The sequence below is a fragment of the Choloepus didactylus genome, chromosome 27 (assembly GCF_015220235.1).
Source record: "Choloepus didactylus isolate mChoDid1 chromosome 27, mChoDid1.pri, whole genome shotgun sequence".
Lineage (NCBI taxonomy): Eukaryota > Metazoa > Chordata > Mammalia > Pilosa > Megalonychidae > Choloepus > Choloepus didactylus.
Window position 1 is genome coordinate 16,951,620 of NC_051333.1, and position 17,798 is coordinate 16,969,417.

At 37.9% G+C, this 17,798-nt stretch overlaps 1 protein-coding gene across 9 annotated transcripts in view; it reads left to right on the forward strand.

Moving 5' to 3' along the window:
* LOC119521664 (zinc finger protein 30 homolog) overlaps window positions 1-17,798 on the forward strand; it is a 203,595-nt gene that overhangs the window by 55,686 nt on the left and 130,111 nt on the right. The window contains exons 1-3 of one of the 9 annotated variants that reach the window (XM_037820196.1): window positions 7,783-8,212; window positions 8,648-8,844; window positions 8,927-8,994. The gene's annotated coding sequence lies outside the window, so the exon portion shown is untranslated. The other 8 variants (XM_037820198.1, XM_037820201.1, XM_037820199.1 and 5 more) reach the window with 8 other exon arrangements.

The window sequence follows — 17,798 nt, forward strand, 5'->3', positions numbered from 1 at the left end:
GTGAAGAGAAATACTGAGTTTGTGGATTGGAAGACTCATCTTCACAAGCATGTCAATTCTCCCCAAATTGATATACAAGTTTAATTATGTGCATAAGAGTAACCCTTATGTACACAATGGGGTGCCGTGTACATCCATGTCAGTCTATCAGGTGATAGCATAAGGACTGAACCAGGACACTCTTCTTGGCTCAGCATCTCAGAATTTGCCCTGTGGGTAGAAGCACCTTGTTGACAGCTAAAGTAGTATAAGAAATAAAGTGGCCTGGGGCAAAGAGTTATCAACTTCAAGACACACAATTGAGCACCACAGAGTGTGTGTGTCGGGGGATACTAGTCTATTTCAAAGGGAGTAGAGGGAGAATTTTGAGACCTATAAATGGAGAAATTGCTAAAACCATAAGCTCATGCACAGGAGAAGACCCATACTAAAAAGGCAGAGAGGACCCAACACTTTCACCTGGTGCTGATATTCTTGATGGGAGGGTTAAAGTTAGAAGGAGTGTGCCAGACAAAAAGAGCCAATTTGTAAACACTGGGAAAGATGTTTATTTTGTTGGTTTGTTAGTTTTTGTTATCTCCAGGCAATATAGTAAATCATACAAACTTAAGGAGCACACAACGCAGGGACTAAATTCCAGAGTTAGCACATTAAAATGTACAGTATGCAACAAAAGATTACAAGAAAAACAAAGGACAGATAATGATGGCCCATCCAGATGAATAAAGTAAAACTCGAGAAAGCATCAACAAAGAAAACCAGAACTGGGAGATAAGAGACAAAGACTTGAACAAAATGAAAACCTCAAAAAGAGATAACAAATTATGAAAAAGGAACCCAAAGGAAATTCTTGAGTTGAAGACCACAATAACTGAAATTAAAAAATTCTCTTAATGGTTTCAACAGCGGATTGGAGCTGTCAGAAGAAAGAATAATGAACTTGAAGATGAGACAACTGAAATGAATCAGGCTAAGGAGCAGAAAGAAAAAAGAATGAAGAAAAGCAAACAGAGCTTAAGAGACCTGTGGGGCTTCATCAAGTGTATGCACATGCATTATGGGAGTCCCAGAAGGAGTAAAAAAGAAAACAGCAGAAAGATTATTCAAATAAGTAATGGCAGAAGACTTCCCAAATGTAACAAAAGATATGCATATACACATTCAAAAATCACAATGAACCCCAACAGGATAAACTTGAAGAGAACCATGCCTAGACATGTTATAATCAAACTATTGAAAGCCAAAGATAATGAAAGAATTCTGAAAGCTGCAAGACAAAGGCAAAATGTCAGTTACACAGAGTCCCAGTAAGATTAAGTTCCGATTTCTCATCAGAAACCAAGGAGGCATGAAGGCTGTGTGATGAAATATTTAAACTGCTAGAAGACAATGGTTTCTAACCAAGAATCTTATATCAGGTGAGACTCTCTTTCAAAAATGAGGGAAAGATTAAACATTCCCAGATAAACAAAAGCTGAGGGAGTTCACCACCATTAGACCTGCCCTACAAGAAATGCTAAAGCGAGTTCTTCAGATTGAAAGGAAAGGACACTAGACAGAAGATGAAAGTGGCATAATGAAATAAAGATCTCTGGAAAGGGCAAATACCTGGGTAATTATAAAAGCCAGTACTATTAAATTGTATTTTTGGAATGTAACTCCATTTTTTCTTCTTACAGGTAACAAAATGCAAATGTATAAAAAGCAATGATAAATCTATGGTTTTGATATAAAATGTATAATTTGTAACAAGTGAAAGTAGGACAGAGGGGTTTAGAAACAATGTTTGTGTTTGCTGTTGAAGTTAATTTGGTATCACTCAAATGGGATTGTTACAGATTTAGTATTTTAAATTTAAGCCCCATGATAATGACAAACAAAATACAGGAAAAACACAGAAGGAAATGAGAAAGGATTCAAAATGGTTCCCTACAAAAGACAAAAAAAAAAAAAAAAAAAAAAAAAAAATTGGCATTAATGGAAGAAGTAAGGGACAAAAAAGATAATGGCTTACAAAATCAAACAGCAAGATGGCAGACAATAGTCCTGCATTATTGTAGGATTAAAATAGTATAGTATAGTAGTTACTGTAAATGTAAATAGACCAAACTCTCCAGTCAAAGGGCAGAAATTGGCAGAATGGATAGAAAAGCATGACCCCAGTATATGCTGTATACAAAAGATTCACCTTAAATTCAAAGACACTATTAGGTTAAGTGAAAGGATAGAAAAAATAATCCATACAAATAGTAACCAAGAGAGCTGGGGTAGCACTACTAATAACAGATAAAAATAGACTTTAAGTCAAAAACTGTTATGATGGACAAAGAAGGATACCATATACTGATAAAGGGGTCAATTCAACAGGAATATATAACAATTATAAGTATATATATGCCCAACAGCAGAGCTGCAAAATACATGAAGTAAATATCGACAGATCTGAAGTGAGAAATAGTTCTACATTAATAGTAGGAGACTTCAATTATACCACTTTCAGTAGCAGATAAAATATTTGTACAGATGATCAATAAGGAAATGGGAGACTTGAAAAATAATACAAAGCTTATAGACCAAACAGATATATATTGATCACTTCACACAACCACCTCAGAATACACATTCTTCACTAGTACACATGGATCATTCTCTAGAATAGACCATATTTTAGTCACAAAACAAGACTCTTTGCAGAAACTGAAAAGCCAATCATCAAATTCATATGAAAAGATAGGGGGTCCCCGAATACCCAAAATCATCTTGAAAAGGGAGAATGAAGTTGGATGATGTTTCGCTTTGCTAAAGCTGCCAGAATACAATATACCAGAAATGGGTTGGCTTTTACAATGGGGATTTATTAACTTAAAATTTATAGTTCTAAGGCCGTGATAATGTCAAACAGGACGATACCATCTCTGAAGAAAGGCTGCCAGCATCATGAACACTTCTGGGATATGGGAAGATGCATGGCTGGTGTCTGCTGGTCTTTCTCTTCTATTTGCTTTCAGCTTCTAGCTTCAGTGGCTTCCTCTCTCAGCACCTCTAGAGGCTTTTTCTCTCTATGCTTCTGGGCTTTTTCTGTCTTTTATCTTCTCATAAAGGACTCCAGTAAAAGGATTACGACCCACCTTGAATGGGCTGGGTCACATCTCAGTTGAAATAACCCAACCAACAGGTCTCATCCACAAGAGGTCTGCACCCACAGGGATGGATTAAAAGAAAATGGCCTTTTCTAGAGTACAAAACAGCTCTAAACTATCACAAATGACTAATACTTCCCAATTTTAAAACTTACTACAAAGCTACAGTAATTAATACAGCATGGTACTGGCACAAGGACAGGCATATAGACCAATGGAATCTAATTGAGAATGAGAAATAAACCCTTATGCCTGTGATTTTTACCAACTGATTTCTTACAAGGGTGCCAAGTCCATTCAATAGGGAAAGAATAGTCTCTTCAACAAATATTGCTGGGAATATTCCATATGCAAAAGATTGAAGATGGACTCTATCTCATACCATATACAAAAATTACCTCAAAGTGGAGACTTTACATAAATGCAAGAGTAACAAAAGAAAAAAATAGACAAATGGGGGTCCTCATCAGAATTTAAAACTTGTGAGTATCCAAGGACTTTATTAAGAAAGTGTAAAGATAACTTACAGAATGGGAGAAAAATATTTGGAAACCATATAGCTGGTAAGTGTTTAATAGAATATAAAAAACTCCTGCAACTCAAAAAAAAAAAAAAAAAAAAAAAAAGAATGCAATTTAAAAATGGGCAAAAGGGTTGAACAGATATTTCTCCCAAGGAGATATACAAATGTCCAAATAAGCACATGAAAATATGCTCAACATAATTAGCCATTAGGGAGATGCCAATCAAAGCCACAATGAGATATCATTTCATTCCCACTAACATGGGTACCATTAAAAAATTTGAAAATAACAAGGGTTGGTGGGCATTCGGAGAAATAGGAACCCTCGTACATTGGTGGTGGGAATGCAAAATGATGCTACTGCTGTGGAAAACAGTTTGGCGTTTTTTCCAACAGTTAAACATAGAATTACCATATGATCATAAGTAGTAGGTATTTACCCAAAAGAATTGAAAGCAGGGACTTGAACAGATATTTGCATACCAATGTTCATAGCAGCATTATTCATAATTGTTAAAGATGGAAGTAAATCATGTGTCCATCAACAGATGAATGGATAAACAAATGTGATTTATACTGTTCTGGTTTGCTAATACTGCCATTATGCAAAATACCAGAAATGGATTGGCTTTTATAAAGGGGGTTTATTTGGTTACAAATTTGCAGTCCAAAGGCAATGAAAATGTCCAAATTAAGGCATCAACACGAATATACATTCACTGAAGAAAGGCCGTTGGCATCTGCAAAACCTGGGAAGGCATATGGCTGGTGTCTGCTGATCCCGGGTTTTATTTCAGCTTCTCTCTCAATTCCTGTGCATTCTTGGTTCTTTCTCCCAGGACATTTCTTTCTAAGCACCTGGGGGTCCAGTCTTAGCATATCCTGGGGCAAACTCTGGGCTTCATCTCTTAGCTCAGCATCCTTCTGTCTGCATCTCCAAGCATGTCTAAGCATCAGCATCAGCAAGTGTCTGGGCCTGTGTGGCTCTTTTTAAAGGACTCCAGTAAACTAATCAAGACCCACACTGAATGGGTGGGGCCACAACTCCATGGAAATAATTCGATCAGGGTTAGCACCTGCAGCTGGGTGAGTCCTATCTCCATGGAAACAACCTAATCCAGATATCCCACAAGATTGGATTAAAAGATCATGGCTTTTTCTTGGGGGACATAATATATCCAAACCGGCACATATACATACAATGGAATATTACTCATCTGTAAAAAAGAATGAAGTTGTGATACATGCAACAACATGGATGAGCCATGAAGACATAATGATGAATGAAATAAGCCAGACACAAAAGGACATATATATGATCTTACTTATGTGAAATAATTAGAATATTCAATTTCAGAGTCACAAACTAGAATACAGGTTACCAGGGCCCAGGGTGGGGGTGGAGAAAGGGAAGTTAATGCTTAATTGGTATAAAGTTTCTGATTGGGGTGACAAAAAATTTTGGTAATGGAGGATAATGATTGTAGCACAACATTGTGAATGTAATTAACACCAATGAATATATATTTGAAAGTTGTTAAAATAGTAAATTTCAGGTTGTATATATATTACCAGAATAAACATTAAAAAAAAAAAACTCACCATAGACCTGCACAACACAAAGAGTGAATCGTTACGTAAACTACAGACTATAGTTAATAGTACAATTACAATGTAATTATAACAACATTGTTTCATCAGCTGTATCAAGGGTACCATACCAATTCAAAATATTAAGGAAAACTGTGTGTTTGAGGGGGAATATATGGGAACTCTGTGCTTTCTGCATGATTTTTCAGGAAACCTACAAGTGCTCTAATTTTAAAAAGTCAATGAAGAGAAAAAATCACATTTTGCAATATTGCAAAAATTGAAAAAACTGACAATAACAAATATGCAAGAGTGTATGACCAACTGGAAACCTTTTATATAATTGATAAAAGTGCAAATTGATACAACCATTTTGGAAAACTGGTACTAGCTATAAAGGTAAATATATTGCTTTCTGTAATCTAGCAATTACACCGTTGGGTGCCCAACAGAAATCAATGCTATGTCTATGTGCTTGTTTGAATCTGTTATGTACCCCAGAAAAGCCATGTTCTTTTAATCCAATCTTGTGGGTGCAGACCTATTGTGGGTGGTACCTTTTAATTAGGTTGTTTCCATGGAGATGTAACCCACCTGTGCAAGACAGAAGCCCAGAGACATTTTGGAGAAAACCATGGAAACCAGAAACTAAATTCGGAAGAGGACCAGCAGACTCTGGTCATGTGACTTCACATGTGACAGAGGAACCCTAGAGCCATCAGCCTTTCTTCAGAGAAGGTATTGTCCTGTTGATGCCTTAACTGAGATATTTTCAAGGACTTACAACTGTAAATTTGTGAACTAATAAACCCCCACTGTAAAAGCCAATCCATTTCTGATATACTGCATTTTGGCAGCTTTAGCAAACTGAAACAGTCTACTAAAAGATATTTGTAAGAATGTTCATAACAGCTTTATTATTAAGAGCCAAAAAACTGAAAACCACACAAATGTTTACCAACATAAAGTGAATATATCATGGCAAGGGTTGGAAAACTACAGTTCCCAGGCTAAATACAGACCACCATCTGTTTTTGTCAGGCCCATGAGCTAAGAATGGTTTTACATTTCTAAATAGTTGAAAAAATCAAAAGAGTAATAGTATTTTGTGACACATAAAAATCAGGTGAAATTTCAGTGTCTATAAATAAAGCTTTATGGGAACACAGTCACACTCTGTGGCTGCTTCCATGAGACAAGAGCAGAATCAGGTAGTTATGATAGAGATAATTTGGCCTACAAAGTAACATTTTTACTAGCTGACCCTTTACAGAAAAAGTTTGTCAGCCTGTTAATTATGGTATAGTCACACAATAGAAGACTACACAGCAATGAAAAACAAGGGATTCTTGCTACACATGGTAACAGGAACCCATCTCAGAGTCATAATGTTGAGGGAAACAAGCCAGACACATATGATTACATAGACTGCATTCCTGTGAAGTTCGAGAACAAACAAAACTAATCTATCTTGATAAAGTCCAAATAATGGTCACTTCTGGGTGGAGAATGAGATGGGGATGGGGATCGGGCACAAGGGAGCATTCTAGTGTCTTGGAAAGGTTCTTTATCTTGATCTATGTGTGACTGCCTGTATATGTAAAGATCCATTGAGCTGTATATATAATATTTGGGGGCTTTACAGTATGCAAATTTTGCCTCAATAAAAACACAAAGATTAAGACTGAATTTGCATTCCATATAAAACTCATTCTTCAAATTATTTGCTAGATTGAATTACTTAAGACTCCCCTCTCCCAAATTTTGAAGGCAAATTGATGTTTCAAGGCTGTGCTGTCCATAAAACTAGTCACATAAAGCTGTTTAAACTTAAACTAATTAAAATTAAGGACAATTTAAAATTCAGTTCCTCAGTCAGACTAACTACATTTTAAGTGCTCAATAGCCACATGTAGCCAGGGCTCCAGTACTGTACATTGCAGATATAGAACATGGAATACATTGTTGCAGAAAGTTCAATTGGACAGCACTGCTCCAAAGTGTTAATGACTGTTAACAGCATTTTCCAGGTGAGGAAACTGAAACTTAGAAAAGTCAGTATTACACAGAGCTGCATACAGTCGTGCCCATTGTCACAATACTAAGCTCGCACACTTTTCCCCCCTCATTCACTGCAACAAGTGAACGCTCAGTATATCATTCACTTAACAATTACATAATTTCATAGGAATCTGTTCTAACCTCATAACCATGCAAACAAGCAAAAAAGCGTTCTCTTACAAGTTGTAAGATATTTAATCGCAGACTAAATTTGATTAATTGCAGACATCACCCACAAAGCCATAAATCACACCGTACTCCCCAAGCCCTCTCGTACACAATTGCAAATGTCTCACCCGCTTATGCATTTACAAACTCTCTCACAGTCTCACGCAGTTTGATGCTCATCACAATCACCGGCACGGACAGTCTTCCTCCCTACCTCTTCCCGTAGAGGACACTCGGACACACGCGCGCGCACGCACGCCCGCAGAGTGGCGCAGTAAGCGTCATACTTTCAACACGGTTGTCGCGGTAACTGTGTCCAGTTCAGTGCTCTGGGAGAAACCTGCACGCTACCTCCCGACCTCCCGCAGCGTTTCCAGTCTTGGACTACATTTCCCTGCAGGGATCATGACAAGTGTCAACCTCTGGTGACCTCTCAGTGTGGGATTTTCTGGAACCTCTGGAGAACCACTGGAGTAAAACGAGGTAGGTGGGCTTGGACTGTGGCGGGTTTAGAGCCACACTCCGAACAAGGGAGCCGTCAGAAAGCCGCAAGGGCGAGACCGACTCTGGATCGCAGATTCAGTATTGGACACCGCCGCTGGGTCTAGATTGCGCTGGATCCAGCGGGTTTCTTGCTTTAGACTACATATCCCGGAGGCCACCGCGGCCCTGCGCCACTGCGTTCCCTTACGCCATTACATCTTGGTGCAAGGACCGAGTATGCAGCCAGGTGAGTGGACGGCCTCGCCGGGACCCGCACGCCACAACGGGGTTGGAACACTCACAAAGAAGTCCCGTATATGTGGCTGGGAATACCAGTTTGTCTGCCGGGGCTGGGTGCTGATAGGAATAAGGACCATCCGGGCTCTGAACAACATTCGTCCCAGGCCCCAGCGCTCCCGGCTATTTCCTTACGGAAGTCGGCCTTGCGAAAGCGGATTGGCGGCGTCCTTCTCCGCCGGCAAAATCAGCACCATCACTTTGGTTCCGGGAGGAAGCGAGTGGCGGGCCTGGTGCGAATTGGTTTGTCTTTCGGTGGGGGGAATGTGTGCATGTGCGTTTGTGTGGCCATTTCTGTGCCTGTGTCGTGGGATCGCTTGCTGCTTTCTAACGCTTGTAATCGCAGGGCCTTCCCAATCCTATGTGCTTTTCCCTCATGTGACAGGGACAGCGTCTGGCCTGCTGAGAGTCCCACGATTCCGTCTGCTGTTGTTCCTTCATCTTCCTGCACAGAGAACCAGGCTCTGATAATCACAATTTACACCTGGAAGGATCCTAGGAAAGGGGCGGAAGACCACCATAACAGGATGCCCCATTATGCCTTCAAAGCCTTGTGGAAACGCTGAAGTTCCTCTGGTTGAGGTGGTTGTGAGAGGTAGTCCTAAGTTATTTTGTAGTCTCTGAGAAAGGCTTGAAGTCTTATGATTCTTCTTTCTTTCTTCAGTTTAGCATTTCTTAAAGGAAGTACACAGAAAAAAGAAAAGAATATCACATCTAAAAGACTTGCCTAAAGTAAGTTGCCTAGTGGTAAGTTGCCATATATCTGTATATCTATATATTGCATTTTCTTTATCCAGTCACCTGTTGATTGACACTTGGGTTGTTGCCACCTTTTGGCTTTTGTGAATATTGCTTCTGTGAACACTGGCATATAAGAATCTGTTTTGAGTCCCTGCTTTCAGTTCTTTGGGATGTATACTTAGGAGAGGAATTGTCAGGTCATATAGTATTTTATGTATAACTTTTTGAGGAACTGCCAAACTTCTCCACAACACCTGCACCTTTTTACATTCTTACCAGCAATATACAAGTGTTCCAATTTGTCTACATGCTGGCCAATACTTGCTATTTACCTTTTAAAATTAATAGCCATCCTAGTGGGAGTGAAGTGTTATCACTGTTTTCATTTGCATTTCCCTAATGACTAGTGGTGTTGAGCATCTTTTAATTGGCTTATTGGCCATTTTTATGTATGTTTGGAGAAGTGTCTATTTAAATCCATTGCCCATTTTACAATTGGGTTGTTCACCTTTTTGTTGTTGAGTTTTAGGAGTTCTTTAATATTTTGAATATTAAACCCTTATCAGATAATATGATTTTGAAATATTTTCTCCCATTCTGTAGGCTGTGTTCTCACTTTTTTGAAACATTCTTAAATGCAAAAAAGTTTTGAATTTAGATGAAGTCCAGTTCATCTACTTTTTCTAATATTGCTGATGCTTTTGGTGTCATATCTAGGAATCCATTACTGAAAGCAAGATCTTGAAGATTTTCCCCTGTGTTTTCTTCTAATAGTTTTATGGTTTTAGTGCTTCTATTCTGGTCATTGATCCATTTCTAGGTAATTTTTGTATATAGTGTTAGTTAGTGGTACAGTTTCATTCTTTGGCATGCAAATATCCAGTTTTTCCAGCACCATTTGTTGAAGAGACTAATCACTCTCCTTTGAAGAAACTCGGAACAATTATCAAAAATCAGTTTGCCTTAGAAGTATGGGTTTATTTCTGGACTCTCAATTCTATTCCATTGTTCTGTATATCTACCCTTATTCCAGTATCACTCTGTTTTGATTACTGTAGCTTTCTGAAAAGTTTTGAAATTGGGAAGTGTGAGTCCTCCAATTTTGTTCATTTTCTAGATTGTTTTGGCTATTTGGGGCCCCTTGCAATTCAGTTAAATTCCAGAATTGGCTTCTCCATTTCTGCAAAAAAAATGGCAGTTGGGATTTAGAAGGGATTATGATCAATCTGTAGAAGACTTTGATTAATATTGATATCTTAATTATATGAAGTCTTCCAATCTATGAAAATAGGCTATTAGTCCAGCAGGATTTAATAACTCTTGTAATTGGAAGTCTTCTCAGTTTAATTTCAGTTTGGACTTCCTTACTTAAATAAGGTTGAAAATCTTTTCAAGTGTTTAATGGCCACTGATTTCTTTCTGTGAATTGTCTTTTTTTGTCCATTGTCTGTTTTTAATAGTAATTTCTTACGTTTTGCCTGATTGTCTTATATAAAGCCTTTTTTTAATCTCAGGAAGAGTCACCCTTAGTGATTCCAGTTGCGGGTCTTTCTCAATTTATCATTTGTCTGTGTTTGTGTTCTTTCTCTCCTGCATATTTTCAATGTAGTAAAATTTAAACATTTGTTGTTTTATTGCTGTTTGATTGTAAGACATGTCAGGCTTTTTCCCTTTCAAGTTAAAAAGGAACACAACAACTTTTTTTCTTCTATTGTTTTTATGATTTCATTTTCCTACAGTTTAGGTTTCTTATCCATTTAGAATTTATGTGAATATAATTTTACGATTTCCCAATAATATTTATTAAACAATTTATCTTTTCCCAGAGATCACAGATTCTATTCTGTTTCATTGGTCTGTATGTCTATATATGTGCCAGTAAAATGGTGTTTTAATGGTAGGGATTTTATAGTATTTTTAAAATCTCACCTACTATATTTGGCTGCTTAAAGTTGTGCCACAGCTCACTAATGCTGTTTTATAAAACATTAAAATATTTTTCTGTTTCAAAAACAATAACAACAAAAATCTCTGCTACCTCATTTACAGGCAGTCTGAGCTGATTTTTTTCCCTACAGTCAGAAAGTTATAGATTAGTTTTGTGTGTGTGTATGAACTTTAACCTATATACATAACATTGATAACTTTCGGAGTATGATTTCACAAGTAGAGAGCAAATCTCAAAGAATTTCATGGGTTACAAATCTACAACTTCAGCCATTTCCATTATTGTAAAATACGGCATACATACAGAAAGGTGTCATCTCTTGTTGTACAGCTCAACAAGCAGTCATATAGGTAATTTCAAAAATTGTTATGGGTTTATAGTTCCACAGTTTCAGTTCTTTCCTTGTTATGCAATACAAGTATATACAGAAATGTGAAGAATTTCAAGGAACAATTCAACAAGCAGCTATAGAGCAAATCCCAAAGGATGCTGTAGGCCACAGTTCCATCACGTCATTTACCTCCTTCCACCATTCCAACACCCCAGCATCCAAAAATAATTATATAAAGTTTCAGTATTCATATAACTTTGTTCAATCTGATCTTGTTTGCTGCTACCCCTTCCCCTCACTTAATCTCTTTATCCATCTTCAGAGATGGCTAGGCAGTGAGCATACTAACTTGTTGATATTGAAAGGGGGTGTTGATGGTGTGGGGAAGGGGGCTGCATATGATAGTTGATCTTAAAGAGGCTGTTGCCTCTGGGTTTTAGGACTTGTCAGGTATAGGAACACTCTGGTGGATTTAAGTATCTGAATGATAAAACTTAGTGAGTGCATCTTTTATAGAATCTCAGGTAAGGACCTAGGTATTTGGGGACTTCTTTTGGTATGGGCATGGCTTACTGTGGCCATTTGGGATGTTTAGCTGTAACTTGCATAAGAGAAATCTCCACGATAGCCTCTTAACTCTATTTGGGATCTCTTAGCCACTGTGACCTCAGCTTGTTACATTTCTTTTTTTCCCTGGCTTTGGTCAAGTAGGCATTTTCTATACCTCACTGGCGGTGCTAGGTTCATTCCTTGGAATCATGTCCACGTCACCAGGGAGATTCATTCCCCTGGGAGTCATGTCCCTGGTGGGGGAGGGGGGAGGTTAATGAATTTATTTGCCGAGTTGGGTTTCAGAGAGGGAAAGACCACCTCTAAGGAGCAAAGAGGTTCCTTGGAGGTGCCTGTTAGGCTTAATTATAGGAGGGCTCAGCCTCCTATTTACAACCCTAAATTTCACAAGAGCAAGCCTCAAGTCAAGGGCTTGATTTATTAGGTAGTGGGTTTCTAACTGACTTAATATATATTCTATCCCAAGCTAAATGGTCAGTTTCTTACGTTACTTCTCTTAGTTGTACAATCATCATCACTTTCAACTTTAAACAATTATCATAGCATAATACATCCCAGAGCTCTTATCAGCTAATAATTATTCATCCCTAGTATTAGTGTAGAGTTGGTGTTCCAGTTTGCTACTGCTGCCAGGATGCAAAACATCAGAAGTGGTTAAGCTTTTATAAAAGGGGGTTCATTTGGTTACACAGTTAATAGTCTTAAGGCCATAAAGTGTCCAAGGTAACGCATCAACAGTTGGGTACCTTCACTGGAGGATGGCCAGTGGCATCCAGCAAACCTCTGTTAGCTGGGAAGGCACATGGCTGGCATCTGCTCCAAAGTTCTGGTTTCAAAATGGCTTTCTCCCAGGACGTTCCTCTCTAGGCTGCAGCTTCTCTTTCACTCCTGTCCGTTCTTTAGAGTGTTCCTCTTGGCTGTAGCAAGCTCGCTCTTTCTGTCTGAGCTTATGTTGTGCTCTAGTAAACTAATCAAGGCCCATGCTGAATGGGTGAGGCCACACCTCCATGGAAACCATCCAACCAGAGTTATCATCTACAGTTGAGTGGGGCACATCTCCATGGAAACAACCCAATCCAAACATTCCAACCTAATAAACACCAATAGTCTGCCCCCACAGGACTGCACCAAAGAACATGGCTTTTTCTGGGGGACACAATACGTATAAACTGGCACAGTTGGTAAGATAGTCCTATTAAATAGAGTCATTAATATATAATAGGTAGTTTTTCCATACCACTCTGTTGTTAACCCTCTGCACCAGTGTTATCATGCTAACACTTAACTTAGGTTTGTGGTGCTACTCGATGGGTTACTTGCCTTTAAACAACCATTTACAAACATATTCACCTTCCATGTGTCACTGATGCTTATAATCCCATTAATGAACCATAGTCACTCCTGACCATTCCCATACCATCAAGATCACCCTCTATCACAACTGTACTTATTAGATTATTGTTTCCCCTTCACTAGGTTCTGACTATCTCTTGGTCCCCTATAATCTACATTATAAGACACTTATTTTACATTTTTCGCAGAGTTCACATTAGTGGTAACATACAGTATCTCTTTTTGTGTCTGGCTTATTTCACTCAGCATTATGTCTTTGAGGTTCATCCATGTTGTCCTGTATTTCACAGTCTTGTTCCTTCTTACTGCCATATAGCATTCCATCATGTGTATATACCACATATTGTGTATCCACTCATCTGTTGAAGGAAATTTGAATTGTTTCCATCTCTTGGCAATTGTGAACAAAGCCACTATGAATATTGGCGTGCAAATATCTGTTCTTGTCACTGCTTTCAGATCTTCTGGGTGTATACCAAGAAGTGAAATTGCTGGATCGTAGGGTAATTCGATAGATAGTTTTCTGAGGAGCTGCCAAACTGTCCTCCAGAGTGGCTGAACCATTATACTGTCCCACCAGCAATGAATAAGAGTTCCAATTTCTCCACATCCTCTCCAGCATTTGTAGTTTCCTGTTTATTTAATGGCAGCCATTCTAATTGGTGTGAGATGATATCTCATTGTGGCTTAATTTGCATTTCCCTAATAGCTGGTAAAGAGGAATATTTTTTCATGTATTTTTTAGCCATTTGTATTTCCTCTTCAGAGACTGTCTCTTCATATCTTTTGCCCACTTTATAATTGGGTTGTTTGTGCTATTGTTGTTGAGTTATAGGATTTCTTTTTAAATGCAAGATGCTAGTCTCTTATCAGATACACGGTTTCCAAATATTTTTTCCCATTGATTTGGCTGCCTCTTTACCTTTTTGACAAATTCCTTTGAGGTACAGAAGCTTATGATTTTGAGGAGTTCCCATTTATCTTTTTTCTTTTGTTGCTTGTGCTTTGGGTGTAAGGTCTAAGAAGTAACCACCTAATACTAGGTCTTGAGATGTTTCCTTACGTTATATTCTAGGAATTTTTTAATACTGTTATACTGAGGTCTTTGATCCACTTTGAGTTAATTTTTGTGTAGGGTGTGAGGTAGGGTCCTCTTTCATTCTTTTGGATATGGATATCCAGTTCTCCCATCCCCATTTGTTGATAACTGGCTTTTCCAAGTCTGCAAAGTAGGTTGAAATTTTGATTGGAATTTCCTTGAATCTGTAGATGAGTTTGTGTAGGATTGACATCTTAATGACATTTAGCCTTCCTATCCATTTTTCCATCTCTTTAGGTCTCCTATTTCTTTTAGTAAAGTTATGTAATTTTCTGTGTAGAGAACGTTTACGTTATAAAGTAGTTTTAAGGTAGTCAGGGTGGGAAGGGAATGGGTAGGTTCAGGGGCACAATCAGCAGCTTTGTCAAGTAAAAAGCCATCTTGGTCAATTCCTCCTCTTTTTCAAGGAAAATATCAAGTTTTTCATTGAATAACTTAGTTGGATGGCTTTTGTTTAGATGTTTTTTGTTGGTGAAGGAAAAATTGAGCCATTTATTGAGAACTGGCAAAATGGTCAGCATTTTGGCTTCCCTTTAGCTGATTGTAAGCACTTTGAGGGAAGCATCAGAGTAAACAAAGAACCATCTGTAGATGATAAAAAAAAAAAAAAAAGAAAAAAAAATTTCAAAATGGCTGTAGTTAGAGAGCTAACAAAAATGATGAATTACATCAAGGAAGTTTGATTGTTTTGTGGCTTTTAACAGTTTTTAAGAATAACTGAAATTATGGCCATTAACACTATACTATTGTTGTTTGATATCAGGTAAAGCAATGCTAAGATATATTATAGATTGTGAGAACATTGGAAAATCTCTAGGAATTTTATATAATTTTTTACATATTCACATTAAAACTATTTTATCCATACAAATTTTACCTATGGAAAGTTAAGCATCTCTTCTGATTTGACGGTGCTTTCCATATAACGCCTAACATATTAAATAAACTTAATTATTTTTAGCACCTATTAATACAAGGTAAAAGAACAAATCTTTTGTGTGTGTGTGTTTTTTTTTTTAGGGGCCCTCTGGGAAACCCCAAAGACAGTTTGAAATCAAGAAGATACCATTTAGGATTTGATTTGGGGAAGACAAAATGTTGAAAGTTGTCAGAGGGGTTGAAAATTTGGTTAAATAGGGTATGAATAATTGAGGAACAATACTTGGTTGCTTATTTAACCAAAGTGACAATAATAGATTTTAAGAGTAAATGTCAGTGGTAACATAATTATGAAAACTTAGTTATTTTTTTTAAATGGGGAGACTTGGTTCTCTTAAATAATTAAGGGCATGATAAAGTCAACATGAAGTACAGGAAATTATTCTGCTAAGACACAGAATCTTTACCTTTACCTTTATCTTTAAAGCAGATTATCCAGAAGACTAAGAAAAACTTTTATAACCCTGTATTAAGGGCAAACCAATAATCTAAAAATTTGTCATTTTAACAGAGAAAAACAAATTTAATTTTGCATTAGTATACTATGATATTAAATCTCTTTAAAAAGTACAGACAAACAGCATAATATTCTTCCATTAAGGCAATATATCAAAGCTAAATGTCAATAAGAGGGGGTTATAATGGATGGGTTTGGAATTCTTATTGTTGATATGGTTGTTTTTCTTTTTTATTTTTTGCTATTCTTTTTTTTTTTTTTTTTTTTTTTAAATTTTGTTCCTCCTTTTATTTCCTTGTGGAAGAAATGGAAATGGTCTCATATGGATTGTGGTGGTGAATGCATAACTATGTGATTATACCAGGAGCTATTGATTGTTCACTTAGGATGGATTATATGGTGTGTGAATAAAACTGTTTAAAAAATAAACAGAAAGATACAAGTGCTGGAGAAGATGTAGAGAGAGAGATATACCTATTCAGTGTTGACGGGGAAATAGAATGGTGCAACCCCTCTGGGGGACAGTGTGGTGGTTCCAAGGAGGCTAAGTATAGGGTTGCTGTATGATTCTGCAACTTGGTTTGTGGTATATACTTGTGTTCCAGTTAGCTAATGCTGCCATTTTGCAAAATACCAGAAATGGATTGGCTTTTATAAAGGGGGTTTATTAAGTTACAGATTTACAGTTCTAAGGCCATGAAAGTGTTCAAACTAAGGTACCAACAAGAGGATACCTTCACTGGAGAAAGGCTGATGGCATCCTGAAAACCTCTGTTAGCTGGGAAGGCATGTGGCTGGCACCTTTTGATCCCAGGTTGTGTTCCAGCTCCTCAGTCAGCTTCTGTGCATTCTTGGTTCTTTCTCCCACTGCGTTTCTCTCTAAGTGCCTGAGGGTCCTGTCTTAGCACATCTGGGGCAAACTCTGGGCTTCATCTCTTAACTAACGTCTTTCTGTCTGCATCTCCACACGTCTCCAAGTGTCAGTGTCAGCAAGTGTCTGGGCCTGTGTGGCTCTTTTTAAAGGACTCCAGTAAACTAATCAAGACCCACCCTGAATGGGTAGGGCCACAACTCCATGGAAATAATTCAGTCGGAGCTATCACCTACACTTGGGTGAGTCACATCTCCATGGAAACAATCAAAAGTTTCCATCCTAATCAACACTAATACATCTGCTCCCACAAAATTGCATTAAAGAACATGGCTTTTTCTGGGTGATATATCCAAATTGGCACAATTTGGAAGAACTGAAAGCAGGGAGACAAATAGACATCTGCACATTGATGTTTATGGTGGCATTGTTCACTATTTGCAACAGATATAAGTGGCCTCAGGCTACATTGAAGGGTGAACAGAGAGGAGAACTGTGGTGTATACATACAACAGAATATTGAGCAGCTGCAAGAAGGACTGAAGTCGTGAGGCATGCAACTAGATGAGTGAACCTTGAGTACATTATGGTGAGTGAAATAAGCCAAAAATGAAAGGACAAATATTGTAAGGCCTTACTAATATAAACTAACTGGAATAAACATTACTCCATACAGGTTCTGACAAAGAAGCTGAAAAAGAGATCACACTAAATTAGAAATATGAATGAAATGGACTTGGTTAGGACTAAGGTAAATTAGCATACAGGATAAAGGATGTTATTGACTGTATTTTAGAACTCCAACTTCTGTGTGCAACCACAGGAAAAGAGGATTGTTAGTTACAAATTTATAGGTTCTGTAGCACACTGTGCTGGTTTGGATGTATAATGTCCCCCAAAATGCCATGTCTTTTTGTTGCAGTCTTGTGGGGACCGACGTATGAGTATTGATTAGGTTTGAATCTTTGGATTAGGTTGTTTCCATGGAGATGTTACCCACCCAACTGTGGGTAATATCTTTGATTAGATTATTTCCATGGAGGTGCAGCCCTATCCAGCTTGGGTCATGATTAGTTTTCCTGAACCCTATAAAAGCTCAGACAGAAGGAACTCAGAGCAGTTGCTGCAACATAGAGAGACATTTTAAAGACCGCCGTTGAAAGCCAATATTGGCATTTTGGAGAATGCCATTTTGAAATGCAACCTGGGAGCAAGCAGATGCCAGCC